Source organism: Chiloscyllium plagiosum, chromosome 35 (assembly GCF_004010195.1).
Source record: "Chiloscyllium plagiosum isolate BGI_BamShark_2017 chromosome 35, ASM401019v2, whole genome shotgun sequence".
NCBI lineage: Eukaryota > Metazoa > Chordata > Chondrichthyes > Orectolobiformes > Hemiscylliidae > Chiloscyllium > Chiloscyllium plagiosum.
Genome location: NC_057744.1, coordinates 27,585,277 through 27,595,845, shown reverse-complemented (window position 1 = coordinate 27,595,845; position 10,569 = coordinate 27,585,277).

The following is a 10,569-nucleotide window of genomic DNA, read 5'->3' as shown; positions in this document are numbered from 1 at the left end:
CAAATTTGTGAGACATGATTTCCCACACAAAGCCATGTTGACTATCCTGAATCAGTCCTTGCCTTCCATGTACATCCTTTCCCTCAGGATTCCCTCCAGCAACTTGACCACCACCAATGTCAGGCTCACTGGTCTATAGTTTCCTGGCTTGTCCTTACAAAGGCTGAAGGTTGGCTAACGTGGTGCTACTGTTTAAGAAGGGTGGTAAGACGAAGCCAGCAATTTTCCGGCACCTCACCTGTGACTATCGATGATACAAATATCTCAGCGAGGGGCCCAGCAATCACTTCCATAGCTTCTAGAGTACACCTCATCAGGTCCTAGTAATTTATCCACTTTTATGTGTTTCAAGACATCCAGCACTTCCTCCTCTGTAATTTTCAAGATGTCACCATCTATTTCCTCACATTCTATATCTTCCATGTCCTTCGCCACAGTAAACACTGATGCAAAATACTTGTTTAATTTCTCCCCCATCTCCTGCAGTTCCACACAAAGGCCGCCTTTCTGATCTTTGAGGGGCCCTATTCTCTCCCGAGTTACCCTTTTGTCTTTAATGTATTTGTAAAAACCCTTTAGATTCTCCTTGCCAAATCTATCTTGCCCATTTTTGCCCTCATGATTTCCCTCTTACATATACTACTGCTGCCTTTACACTCTTCTAAGGATTCACTCGATCTATCCTGTCTATGCCTTACATATGCTTCCTTCTTTTTCTTAACCAAACCCTCAATTTCTTTCGTCATCCAGCATTCCCTACACCTACCAGCATTTCCTTTCAACCCAACAGGAATATACTTTCTCTGGGACTCTCGTTATCTCATTTCTGAAGGCTTCCCATTTTCCAGCCGTCCCTTTAACTGCGAACATCTGCTCCCAATCAGCATTTGAAATACTGTTGAATACTGTCACAATTAGCCTTTCTCCAATTTAGAACTTCAACTTTTAGATCCGGTCTATCCTTTTCCATTACTATTTTAAATCTAATAGAATCATGGTCGCTGTCCCCAAAGTGCTTCCCCATGACACCTTAGTCACCTGCCCTGCCTTATTTCCCAAGATTAGGTCACATTTTTCACCTTCTCTAGTAGATACATCCACATATTGAATCAGAAAATTTTGTTGTACACACTTAACAAATTCCTCTCCATCTAAACCCTTAACATGATGGCAGCCCTGACTTGTTTGGCAAGTTAAAATCGCCTACCATAACCACCCTATTATTCTTACAGATAATTGAGATCTCCTTACAGATTTGTTTCTCAATTTCCCTCTGACTATTAGGGGGTCTATAATACAATCCCAATAAGGTGATCATCCTTTTCTTATTTCTCAGTTCAACCCAAATAATTTTCCTGAATGTATTTCTGGGAATATCCTCCCTCAGTACAGCTGTAATAGTATCCCTTATCAAAAATGCCTTGTGGTTCACTTAAACTGGATAACAAATGTGACAATGATTGTCAGAGCTCATTTTTCAGCAAAACAAATGATAGATAGCTAGAAAAATAATACACAATGCAGATACAGATGAAGGCGACCAGGGTTGATGCTTTGTTATGAACTTTGGAATTGCTTCATAAGAGAGGATCAAGGTCTTTTAGGCTGCATTCAATCGTTTGACAGTCACATGATAATGGAGTTGCTCACAAGTAAAAAATTTTGTCCTGGTTAATTTGTCAGTTTTCAATAATTTTTATTAGTAATTAGATTCTGATTTGTTAATTCTGTGAAGAGGTAAATATGAAAGATTGATTGGCAGATTATGCATCAGATTTGACTGGCTGTCTGCAATTTGTTTTATAGCTCATTTGAAGCTTGCAGTCGTATATGTTCCCTAGTGGGGAAACTAATTATGTAGGTAGACAATAAATAGAAATAACCAATAGCACAACTGTTGTCAGGCACATAATTGCCACCAGAGGCTTATTGGACATCTAGATAAACCAAGAAAATGGTTTATACAGAGAACTGGCAAAACATGAAGTAGTTGGCTGTTGAAAAACAACTCAACACATCATTTGCAGCAATTGAGTTGTATTGGCTCAATTTTTTTCCCCATGTTACATTGTCTTTAATTCCATCATGGCCATTTACTGAGCCACAAACAGAATGGTGACAGGAATTAGTTAGAGGCATGTGCTTTCTGTCATGGCCGCCTTGTTCGTACATCCCCGTCAGATTTAATTTATCTGAAGTCCACCAATACTACAAAGAGCTGCTCACCAACCATGTGTTGCAAAATAACTGACAGAATTTATTAATGCATTATCTAATTAAAATTAGACTTGGAGGGAAGCAGTCATCAGGTTAATTAAAATTCAATTATGTTTGAACTCTATTATATGAAAATCCATCGCAAACACATTAAATGTAATCATTTGAAATTGCAATGAAATCACAATGTGAAAGATCAGTTTCATTGTATTTTAAATTAGACTTTTAAATATATCCAAAAGATTAAAGTTTATATTATATATTCAGAGTTTGCCTCTGAATCTCTCTCAATGACTTTCTGTCTTTTATTCAGTTGTATCATTCTGACTTTTTGTTTCTATCATTGTTTTGCAAGTTTAATATCTTTTAGCTCTATTTTCTCTTTGTGACATTTTGCTTCCCATTTGCTGCTGTCTATTTTTCCAGTTTTCAAGAAATAAAAACCAGTAAAACTTGGAAACAATGGTAAATATCCAATCTGGAGTTCCACGTTAACCAGATGGCTTTGGACTATTGCCATTATTTTTAAGTTTGACTGTTTCTTTGCTTTGTAATGTTCTGCTGTCTTCACGTGGCAATTTCCACGTGGAAGCTATTTATACAATCTTGATATTATATACCTTCCAAGACCGTGGACCAGTTTTTTTTAAAATTGTCATTCTATTGTGAGCAAGCTCGTACAAAAGACAACATTTTCAAACATATTTCCTTTGCTATTGCTTGAAATAGCTGTCTGGCACGCAAAAAAAAAAAAACAGTCCCTTTTGCTGCCAAGTTTGAACAGTTGAGATGAGAATGTCAAAAGGGAGCAGCAAAGGGCACATTTCCATGCATTAACATCTTATTAATGACTAATTGCACCTCATTTCTAAGCACTTTACTATTCCACTATGCGGATCAGGACAGTGACAATTCTGATCAGGAAAGTCAGAGTGGGAACCGGTGGCTCCAGTTCGCTGACTGCTGCGTTGGGGTCTCCTTCTCGGCCAGCAATACCCATGACTTCAGCTCCCCTCTTTCTCTGACGCTGAAAGTTGACATCATACACGCTTGACCCTCGCCACATTATCACGGCATATCTCTGACCCACTTATAGTTGTCCACTTCAATTCTGCCCTTTGGAGTGCATCAACACTGTACTTTCCAATATGGCTGCCAGGCTGCTTTGTGTGCAGAGACAGATGGCCACTTCATGAATTGGAGATATGGTCAATCTCAGGTCTCTTCACTTGCTGTCTCAGCATTCACTCTGTTTCAACATGGGTGCTCATTTTTTTGTTCTGTATCATTCAGACCTTACAGGCTCACCATATTCCTGTTTTTCCTTGCTTCTTGGTTCATACAAAAAGTCAGGCAGCTTCTCATAGTTGGCACAGTGAGCTGTCAAAAGGGGTGGACATATTTCTTTATGGCACATCACTCTCACACCTGTAGCACATGCCAGAAGATTATGTTTCAACACAATGAATGTATTTTATAATTGGCCATGTGCTGAAGTCTAAAGGGAGTAACCTTCAGCCAATTCAAGGGGAACTGTCATCAGTCTGGGGGTACCCAGTACAGTAAGTCAAGGGCATTGTTTGAATTAAGTTCAGGGACTTGGGCATGGTCAGTCAGGTGCCTGGGGCAGTCAGGATTAGGGGTTCCATATCATTAAGTCCAGGATATGAACTTACAGATTAATGATAACTCAGTAAGGAATTGCACAGAGATCAGTCAGGGACCTGGCCATTCTTTGGTCAAGGTACCGTGGTGGCACAGCGGTTAGCACTGCTGCCCCTCACAGTGCCAGGAACCAGGGTTTGATTCCACCCTCGGGTGACTGACTGTTTACATTTCTCCATTTTTAACTTGGGTTTCCTCCCATAGTCCAAAAATGTGCAGGTTAGAATGGATTGGCCATGCTCAATTGTTCCAGGGTGTGCAAGCTAAGTGGATTGGCCAGGGGAAATGCAATAGCGGTTGGTCTGGCTGGGGTGCTGTTCAGAGAGTTGATGTGGACTCAATGGGCTGAATGGCCTGCTTCTACACTGAAGGGATCCTAAGGCTGCACTTCCAGTTTAGTCAGAGGGTGGGCCATGATCAGTTCTGAGCAATGACAAGATGTTGTGTTATGCTGGATGCTCGGTAAAGAAAGACATTCCCTTAGAAAGAGTTTGAATATAATATGGTGGTAAAGGCTGATAGTCTGTGTAGCTTGGTTCGTATAGTGGCAGTTATTTTGACAGTCAGTCAGACACGTAATACAACGATGAATGTGAACTTCTGTTTGCAATGAAGTGCCTCTTATGTGCTCTCAGAAGATTTTCATTTTCATTTCCTTCCCACTAAAACTACTGTGAAGGGGTATTCCTGGCTGGGCAGGTTTTTAAACCTGGTGCACAGCTGAGGCTTAAGCATGACACGCACAATAGGAAACCGGACAGGTTCCAGCAGCAGTGAGTACTCCCATCACTTGTGAGAGCGCCGTAGCATGAATACAGAGTTATGGTGCATGCCTAATGAGGTAAGTGGTGTGCATTACGCAAGACAACTCGCTAGAGCTCACAGTGAGAAACCCTCCATGAAACTTCCCAAAATTAACATTTTGCTGCTATGTTGGCCCAATGCATCTCTTTAAAAACATACAGTCCCTCAAATATCCTTTTAAGTTCACAATATCTTGTTCAATGCAATGTTTCTTATGAGAGATGTACAGGAGTAACAGTTTATGAGGCTTGATGGAACTCTGTTTCAATCAGAAACTCACAGTTTGCAGTTGTACAAACAATGGAAACCATTCGTTATGTAGATTAGGTGTGACACCAATGTTGCCTGGGCAAATCCTCTTCAATCCATGTGCAAAATCCCATTTATAACTAGCCATATTGATATGGGAACAGTTTTGCTTTTATGTGTGACCCTTTTGAAATTTGTAAACAGTATTTTTCTTTTCTTCTGGCTTTTTGAACCCTCAATGAACCCTTCTCTAAACACTGAAGTGTTTCTTGAGTCACAGCATGAGTAGCTTGCACTCTGGACTTTGCGTAATGGATCATCCCCCTGCTCCCCAACCAATTTTTGAAGTCTACTCACCTTCAGGCCTCAAATGCTATGACCTAACAATTGACTCTTTCAGCACAACCTCTCCTGAGCTTCACCAATCACCACTGTAATAGCCATATTTCAGGAATATCTCTGAGGCAGGCATTTTATTTGTACCAACAGCTAGAGGAATATCAGGTCACAACAAAAGCAATTAAATGTCCCACTCAAGTGTAGAGTCAGCCACACCAGTCACAGCCTACAACCAGTACAACTGGGTGGATTTTAAGAATGATTTTCAATGTCAGTTAAGTGAAATCAAAGTCTTGCCTGGGCTCCATTAAAGATAATGGAAGAATTTATTCATAACTTACCTAATTAAAAATCTCATTCACAGAAGGTAATGCTCACATTAATTGAAGCAAAATTTTAATTTGTAATCTTAAGATCAAAGCTACATCCCAGCAAAATTGCAATTCTAAAGATCAAATAAAATATTAACCACTTCAGCAGCTATTCTTTAAAGTCTGTTCATTTGTTGAGACTTTTGAGAGTAGAATTTCCAACTGAGAGCATCCAGCTTACGGGAACTTTGTTCCACAAAATGGGTTAGTGAAATTTTGTGACAAATTCCTTTTTTACCATTTGTCCTTGTTGTAATTATCAGATCAAATTTTGGAGGCAGAATATAGCTGGGAGATAGTTTCATATGAATGATATTTGTACCCTTAGAATTTAATGAGATCTTTACATTTAACACAGTCACCTGATTGGACAATGTAAACCATTCATTCATGATTACCAAATGTGTTGTTCTATCTACAAATGATTTTCACAGACCTAAAACACTGAGAACTTTATTTAAACCCTCTGACAACCTCTGAAGTACTTTAGAAATACAATCACTCATATGCCATAATAATAGTAAGTTCCTTTCTCAGTATCATGTGGCTAATAGTTGATTTTAGAGCTACTAATTGAGGAATAAATATCAACCAGGATTTCAGGAGAGTGTTCTTGCTCTTCCTTGAACATTATTAACACATCTTATGTCTTCACTTGAGGATATCATTGTTGAACTTCTCACCAAAAAGATAGTACCTTCAAAAATCCAGCACTCCCCTATTAATGCACTGATGTGTCAGTCTTGATTATATTTGGAGTTTGCAATAAGTGGTGAACAAATAGTACTAAATATTTCCTATGCTTACAACTACCCACGAATACCAGATTTAGGAGAGTAGGTCAAACAACCATGTAGGTCATCAAGTGAATAAATTGAAGAAACCTCACTGCAGACCATAAATTTGGTTTAGAATGCCCATTTTTATTTACTCTATATGTGTTGCTTTGCTTCCAAAATGGCATCTTTGGTATCATGCACGCTTCTGGAAGTGTTAGGAGGAATGTTCTGGCGTGGATAGAGGATTAGCTGACTAACACAGGCAGAGAGTAAGGATCAAGGGACCTTTTACAAGGTGGCGGCTGGAGTTCCACAGGGGTCAGTGCTGTGACCACAACTTTTCACATTATACACCAACAATCTGAATGAAGGAATGAGAACATTGTTGCCAACTTTACAGATGATACAAAATTATGTGGAAGGGCAGGTGGCGTTGAGGAAGCGGGAAGTCTGCAGAAGGACTTGGACAGGCTTGAAAAGTGGGTACAAGAAGTTGCAGTTGGAATACAGTGTGGAAAATGTCAGGTTACGCCCTTTCCTGGGAAGAATAGAGGCATAGACTATTTTTTTTTAAATTGGAAAGGCTTTGTTAATCTGAATCACAAAGGTACTTAGGAGCCCTAGTTCAGGATTAACAGGCAGATTAAATTGGCAGTTAGGAAGGCAAATGCAATGTTAGCGTTCTTTTTGAGAGGGCTAGAATACCACAGTAGAGATGCACTGCCAAGGCTGTACAAGACCCTGGTCAACCCGTGTTTGGAATATTGTAAGTTGCTTTCAGCCCTGGAACTAAGGATGTGCTGACATTGGAGGGCTGCAGAGAAGGTTCTCATAAATGATCCTGGAATGAAGGACCTGGGTCGGAACTCAGTGGAGTTTAGAAGGATAAAGTGCGGTCTGATTGAAACTTACAGAATACTGAGAGGCCTGAGTGAGTGGCTGTGAAGAAGATATTTCCACTAATAGGAGAGACTGAGACCCAAAGGCTCAGCGAAGGGGCAATGTTTTAGAACTTGGATAAAGAGGAATTTCTTCAGCCATAGGGTGGTTAATCTGTGGAACTCATTGCCACAGAAGGTTGTGGAGGCCAAGTCATTGAGTATCTTTAAGAGAGAGATAGATGGGTCTTGATTAGTAAGGCAATCAATGGTAATTGGGAGGAGACAGGAGAATGAATTGAGAAGCAGATCATTTGTGATCGAATGGCCAAGCAGACTAGATAGGCAGAATGGCTTTATAATTTTGGCATAGAGAACAAGAACAAAAGGATTAGTTTGGCCTCAGTTGGAATATTGTGATCAATTCTAGGTTTTACACTTTAGGCAATGGAGATAGTACAGAACTAATTCCAAGAAAAGTTCCAGGGAGAAGGAATTACAATTCCGAACATACATTGGAGAAGTTAGGACTATTCTCCTTAGAAAACAGAAGGTTGAGAGGAGATCTGATAGAGGTAATCCAAGTCAGGAGAACAGAGTAGATGAGGGAAACTATCACCACCAATGAAATGATTATGAACAAGAGAGGACAATCTAAAGTAATTGGCAAAAGAGAAAGAAGTGACGTGAGAAAAAGCTTTTCATGTTTTAGGTCAGGAATGCAGTTATGCGAGAGTGGTGGAGGCAATTGAACCATTCAACTAAAGTTTCAAGCAATTATAATATGAAAGAATGAGACTTCACAACATTAAAAAGTTGTTCTTCAAGGCTAGAGAGCCATACATGAAGTGTATAGCATTGTTAAATCATTGCTTACATATGTCCAACAAGTCTAGTCAGTCTATACACTGACATCACACATTTAAATCCCAAATATATCAATGAGGTAGCAGTGTAGTCAAGACAATGGGGATGGGTTAAAGTTAGGAATGCAGACAGCAACAACTTAATGTCCATATTTTACAGAACATATTTGAGATTCCTCTCCAAATTGATTTGTTATAGTTGTGGGTTTTACTAGTCTTAATTGTTATCTGGACCAACATGCTTAGGCCTTTTATAGCTTTTGGCACTCAGATAAGCTTCCTATCATTGGACCAAGGCAGAAAGTAACACTGAAAATGCAACATCCTTCAGCTGAAATTGAAACATGTTTTCTTATTAATTTGTTGTTGGTGCTCTGGGATGTGCTTGATAAATCTTTGCAACCAATTATGATCTCTGGAGATTGTATCTTAAAGTCACCAGTTTCTTTCAGACTTATACCATATATTATTAGGATATATGTAGCCTGTACAACAACAGAACTAGTAAGAATTTTAAAGCTAAAACTACACTTAGCAGTTATCCATTCGAATCAATTCCATCAACCACTGGGCACATTATGACAACCAGTAAGGGCGGCACATTATGAAAGTAAGGGCAGCTGATGCTGGAGATTAGAGTTGGGACTGTGATGCTGGAAAAGCACAGCCCATCAGGCAGCAACCGAGAAGCAGGAGAGTCGACGTTTCGGGCAAAAGCCCTTCGTCAGGACAACCAGCCAGTTTGTGCCACATATTTTATCTGGTCTCATTGTGTGCAATTTGGTTTTGACATCTATCTACATAACAATAATAACTCTTCCTCAGAAGATCTTAAAGTACTTTGGGATATCCTAATGATGGAAAGAATATTACATAAATATACATTATTTTATTCTATTTATGCAAATCCATTCTTTATTTTATTTTGATGCAACAAGATCTGCTGATATGCGTGTTTGACCATTAAATAAACATGTAACGATCAAATTGTCAGCATTTGCATTCAAACAGTGATTCCTCATTAATTGGAAAGACACAGAAGAAAGTCTCAGGCAAATTTCATTCATTTTTCAACTGTTTAAGAGCAGGCCCTTGATTCTTGACTTGATATTGGTGAATCTTTGTTCCAGGAGAGCATAATTAACAACTTGTATTCATATAATGATTTTGATATAACAAAGCATTACAAGGTTATTGTGCAACAAAGTTTGGCATTAAGTCACATAAGCCAATGTGAGGAGAATTGATCAAACGTTTGCTTGTTAGGAAAAATGCAATCATGTTAAAGTACTGGCTGGTTTGGCATAGTGTTGTGACCTCCAACTCTGCTGTAAGTGTCTTTGCGTGCAGTCTATGGCAACTGATAAAAAAGACATCACTTGAAACATGGTGACAGCAATGGAGCAGCTGAATATGTTTGGATTTTCAGAGCTGCAGGAGAATTAGCTACTGAAAGAAATCAGCAAGGGGAAAGTAAAATGACAATTGTAATCTGTAACTTTGAATTTATTGGTCAGTCAAAATTCATGTGCATTTTCAGCTATGTGATGTGGAAGTGCATGGAGATAGAAAACAAACTGAAAATGTTCCCATTCTCAAAATCAAAACTATAAAATAGCGCCTGAAATAATTTGAAAAGCCTGAGCAGATAAGAGTCACAATTTTATATCAGTGGTCATGAAAGATTTCTACAAGCTAATGCAACCCATGTTTAACTGAGGTGTAGAAAAGCCAGACTGCAGAGGTTCTGAAGGCTTTGAAAGCATACTTTCAAGTTTATGTTTACATTACTGATGAATGGGATATCTTAAGCATCAGATCTTGCAGAAAGTGAAACTACTGATCAGAATATGCAAGTGCTGGTAACTCTGTAACAAAATCGATAAGGGAGAACCGTGGATGTGGTGTTTTGGATTTTCAGAAGGCTTTTGATAAAGTCCTTCCTAGGAGGATCTTCCCACCCTGCTGCCTGTAAAAGCGACATCCCATATTCCCAATTCCTTCACCGCATCTGCTCCCGGGAGGACCAATTTCAATACCGAAAAACCCAGATGGCCTCCTTCTTCAAAGACCGCAATTTCTCCTCAGACGTGAGCGACAATGCTCTCCACTGCATCTCCTCCACTTCCCGCTCCTCCGCCTTGAACCCCACCCCTCCAATCGCCACCAGGACAGAACCCCACTAGTTCTCACCTACCACCCCACCAACCTCCAGACATCGGAGCATCCTTCATCATTTCCGCCACCTCCAAACAGACCCCACCACCAAGGATATATTTCCCTCCCCACCCCTATCAGCATTCCGGAAAGACCACTCCCTCTGCAACTCCCTTGTCAGATCCACACCCCCCACTAACCCAACCTCCACTCCCGGCACCTTCCCCTGCAACTGCAAAAAATG